The following is a 5,461-nucleotide window of genomic DNA, read 5'->3' as shown; positions in this document are numbered from 1 at the left end:
GTAGCCCAGGAGTGGCCCCACCCACAGTGGGCTGGGCCCTCCCATATTAACCACTAATTAAGAAAATGCCTGATCTTATGGAGGCATTTTCTCGGTTGAGGTTCCCTCCTTTCAGATGACTCAAGCTTGTGTCAAGTTGACAGAAGGCCAGCCAGCACACTTGCACATTTTGTTAAAAGCTCGGGCTTGGGATCAGGTCCAGGGTGAAGCCTTGCATTTCTAGCAGGCATCAATGTGGCACCAATGATCCTAGTCCAGGGGCCACATTTTGCCCACCAAATAATCTAAAAAGTGATGATGTTACGATTATGCCTGTACTTTCCTTTTTTTTTTTTTTTTTTTTTTTTGTACTTTCCTTTTTAAATTCCCAAGAACAACCAGTAAGCTGACATGAGGGCATGATTCTAATGCAGAAATAAAACTATATTCCTGTATATACACACACATATATTAGAGTTATTGAAGTTAGGAAACAAAAGTGAGCAGTAGACAGACTTGGAAGAAGCAGGAGTTTGAGCTGATTGATCACTATTCCTCGTTTATTGGAATTTATAATGCTGTGCAATGATGAATCAGTTACCCACTGGTCCTCGTGTTCTGTAACCACTTTTAAATGTTTTTCTACTGTTGTTTCTGTTGTTTATACACACACACAAAGTCAAGAACATAGCAGGCTAACATTCCTACCCATTATGCTTCAGTGACATTGCTGCGTAGTTGCTGTGTGGCTCTGTCCCTAAATAGATGAGCCCTCTGCTAGACTGAGGTACAAACCAGTGATGGGGCATGGGCCTAGTATCATCATGTGTAAGCACCATGAAATTAAACACATTAAAAACCTGCAGCATAGCCGGCATGTACTCCTTAGCCTTTTCCTCATGTTCCTGTGCTGTGATGCTGCAAACCACTGCAGTGTGATGCCCTAAAACTGCTTTGTTCCACTGTCCTTTAGTTACCCCACTCTGTCTGGAATGCTCCCCTCCACTCCACTGCCATCCCACAGTGCACTCATGAGAGCCTATCTGACAACCTCACGCTCCCCGTCCCATTCCTATTCCACCATCCACCCCTCAACCAAAACACCACTGTTTCCTCTCTGAATTCTGACAGAATTTTTTTAAATTTTTATGGTATTTTTTGTTTTAATATTAGTTACAGTTTATTAACTTTGTATCCCAGCTGTATCCCGCTCCCTCTTTCCCTCCCAATCCCAGCCTCCCTCCCTCATCTACTCCCTGCCCCTTTCCAAGTCCACTGACAGGAGAGGACCTCCTCCCCTTCCATCTGACCCTGGTTTATCAGGTCTCTTCAGGACTGGCTGCAAAGTCCTCCTCTGTGGTCTAGCAAGGCTGCTCCTCCCTCGATGGGGGGTTGGGGGGGTGAAGGGTGTCAAAGCAGATACTGACAGGCTTTTGTTAGAGACAAAAAAATAGGCCTTATGCTTGGACTTTTCCACACACATCTGTGGTCTCTTTTTAAAAAATTCCAATGTGAAATGCTAAAGACACAAAAAGGAATGCATCACTCTAACTTTTTAGTAAACGTTACTTTTTAGTCTTTGTATCTCCTCTTTAGCTGCTTTGTTTGTGGGCTCTTCCTGAGTTCTTCTAATTCTCTCCTAACAATGCCTTCCCTTGGCTCAGCTCAGCTTCTCCTGGCTTAACTGGCAACTGTCTTCTACTCTCTGCTAGCTCAGTTCACTGTCAACTGTATCTTACCCTCATTCTGCTCAACCTCTTTTCTTCTCTCTAGCCCTACCCAATCTCCTTTCTTCCTGCATCAACTGTCTTCTCTGACCTACTTTTCTGTCTGCTGGAACCTGCTCTCTCCTCCTCTTTTCTCTCAGCTCTCAGCCTCTGCTGGTTTTTTTTTTATATCCTCTCCAGTCCCCTGAAGCCCAAGAGCCAACTGACACTGAAAGGCACAGGGTTATTTAAAGGGCCAGGCACATAAAATAGTTCATACTACAAACCACGCCCTTGTCCTCCAAGAACTTACGGTCTAATAGAGGAAGAAGCACACACATTAATGTGATCTCATGTGCTAAGTATAAGCAGTGGAACATGTGGCCAAGAGTGAAGTCTTCTGGGGAGTCTGGCTAAACAGCTGCAGGGGCGTCGTTCCAGCGACAGATTGTGTCCTCCCTGTACAAAGCACAAAAAAGACTTCTAGGTCATTCATCAAAAAATGAATAAAGACGTGAAAGTAGACCAGCTATGGGGGGACTAGCAGGAGTGAGAGAGGAAGAAAAGGCAATAAGAGCTGAATATCATCAAATATGGTTACACATGTATGAAGATGATGTAATGAAACCCACTGTAAAGTATAACTAATATATGCTAATAAAAAAACTCCTTTAGAGACCTATCAGAACAAAGAGTAGGCCCTCCCCTCCCTGTTTAAACATTTGAGCATATGCCAAAATGTTTCTCTTCATATCTTTACTTTTATATATATTATATGTAATATGTTTGTATTATATAATATGTTATACATAACATGATGCATACATGCATATGTGCTTGACAGTGACATGGCTCAGGAGATGGCACTTGCTCCCAAGCTGTGACAACCTGTGTTTGAGCCCCAGAATCCACATGGCAGGAGAAGAGAACCAACTCCTATAAGTTGTCCTCTGACCTCCACATGCATGCTAGTGTGCTTACGTGCACATGTGCACACACACACAAATGAATTTAAAAAATTAAATATATATATATATTGTCATCTGCTGGGAAAAGATACTTCTAGAATGAGGCCAGATTCTGTTGGCAGTACTGTTTTCCTGCTTATAGCCTGTGACTACCAACCTTTCTTCATTCTATCATTCTTTGAACTATATAAAAGAGGGACCACACTGAATAAGCGAAGATACACTTCTCCCTGCAAAAGTCATCCTTTGTTCCATCATACGCAGCTAAGAGAAAAGCTAATCCAAATTCCAAAGCAAATGCATAGAAGTTTCAGCCTTGTACTTTTTTTTGTTTTTTTTTTTGTTTTGTTTTGTTTTGTTTTTTTAAAGATTTGTTTTATTTATTACATATACAGTGTTCTGCCTGCATACCGGCAGAGGACACCAGATCTTATTATAGATGGTTGTGAGCCACCATGTGGTTGCTGGGAATTGAACTCAGGACCCTGGGAAGAGCAGCCAGTGCTCTTAACCTCTGAGCCATCTCTCCAGCCCCTTTTTTAGTTTTTTATTTTATTTTTATTAATTAGTTTATTCACTTTGTACCCTAGCTGTAGCCTCCTCCTCCATCCCCTCCCAATCCTACCCTCCCTTCCTCTTCTTCTCCTTTGTCCCTTTCCAATGATAGGGGAGTCCTCCTTCCCTTCCATCTGACCCTAGTCTATCAGGTCTCATCAAGACTGGCTTCTTTGTCTTCCTCTGTGGACTGGCAAGGCTGCTCCCCCCTCAGGTAGAGGTGATCAAAGGGCCAGCCCATGAGTTCATGTCAGAGACAGTCCCTTTTCCTATTATTGGGGAACCCTCTTGGACACTGAGCTGCCCCTTGTACTTTTAATGGGGGCCAGGGGGAACGTGAGGAGAAAATCATGTACTATGTTGTTTTTAATTAACCTTACTAACTTTTTATGTGGCTGCCTCTGTATCTGAATTAAATTTTTTACAGAAAATGGGAAGGTTATCACACAATCAATAATGGAAGGCCTTAAGAAGCATAAACGTAAGTGGAAACTTACAGTTCAACTTAAAGTTGATAATTTGATGCTATATATTTATTTTCACATGTATTTTCTTGGTTGTAAAGGTAATACATGGGGGGCTGCAGAGACAGCTCAGCTGTTAAAGGCTCCAGCTGTTCTTCCAGAGGACCCAACTCTAGTTCCCAGCACCCAAATGGTGGCTCACAACCACCTGTAACTCCAGTCCCATGGAATCCAATATCCTCTTCCAGCCCCCAAAGGTCCTTCACACACATGATTCACATACATGCAGGAATAACACCTACACACATAAAAATGAAAACAATTTTAGCTTTTGAAATATACTGCAAACAATATTAAAGTAGTACATGGGCCTGGGAGTGTAGTCAGTGCTGAAAGTCTAAGCATACACATTGGCCTCGACTTGAGCACCAGCACTGAAAAATCAAGGTAATATATGTTCAGTATAGAAAGTGTATATGTTCAGACAAATTAAATCAAAAGGAAAAAAACAATTATTAGTTCTGGCCTCTGGTAATAACCCATAACTTTATCAGCATACTCTCCCTTATTCAGACACAGCTGTATGTATGCATCTGTGTTCTGTGCTCATGTAGAACGGGCAGGTTTGAATATTATATGAGAAACTGTCCTCTGCCCTCATCCCATAGCCACAGAACTCAAGCATACACTTCTTCAGTGAGGAACTCAGATTTTGTCCCTGTAACTGTGTCCCCAACAAGTGAAGATTTTAAAAAATAATCTATTTGTTTCTACAAGTCTGGTTGAAAGGATTTAAGAAAAACTTAGGGATTTTATGCACATACCCACAAGATAAAATTTAATAAAAAAAAAAAAAGATACACATTTAAATTCTGGGTATTTACACTTCATATTTCTAAGTTGAAAAAAAAAAGATATAGAAAGCATGTCTAGGGAGAGCAGGATGGCTAAGTGGGTAAAGGCACTCACCACCAAGCCTGGCAGCCTGACCCCAGAGAGGAAGCTCTACCTACACTGGCTCACTGCCTCTGCGGAGCAGCGTACCTAAGTATGGTGCCTGCACGGCCACAAAGAGCCACCGTCACTTTGAAGGTTTCTATAGCTTGCCACAGATCTTTCTTGGCATTAAAAAGAGCACATAATTGGCTTATCTGGCCATGGCAAACTCAGTTACATACAGGAAACTAAACCATTAGGTCCACTTTCTCCTGAGGGTTTGTCTTCCTGTGTTTAAGAAATAAAACTAAACCACATTTTGATGAGAAAAAATAGACTTCAGTTCTGACCCATCTTATACTTGGGAGTTTAATACATGCATGCATACAGCAAACACAGTGTCTTAGTCAATGTCCCATTGTTGTGAAGAGACTCTTAGGAAGGAAAACGTTCATTGGGGCTGGCTTACAGGGTCAGAGGGTTAGTCCATTATTATCATGGTGGGAAACATGGTGGCACACAGGCAGACATAGTGCTGGAGCGGTAGCTGTGAGTTCTACATCCCAACCAGCAGGCAACAGAGAGACGCTGGGCCTACCTTGAGCATTTGAAACCCCAGTGACCTGCTTCCTCCAACAAGACCACACATCCTAATACCTATCTAGTAGTGCCCTCCCTAGTGACAAAACATTCAAAATAGATGAGCTTATGCTGGCCATTCTTATTCAAAGCACCACAAGCAGCAATATGAATTAAGACAGAAATCCCATATAGCTTGGATGTTTTCTCCAGTTTCCCACTCCTAGTCAACTTCAGATATGTATATAATTTTGACTCTTAATCTTGTCATTTA

The sequence above is a fragment of the Meriones unguiculatus genome, chromosome 7, assembly GCF_030254825.1.
Source record: "Meriones unguiculatus strain TT.TT164.6M chromosome 7, Bangor_MerUng_6.1, whole genome shotgun sequence".
Classification (NCBI taxonomy): Eukaryota; Metazoa; Chordata; class Mammalia; order Rodentia; family Muridae; genus Meriones; species Meriones unguiculatus.
This window is presented reverse-complemented; position numbering follows the sequence as displayed.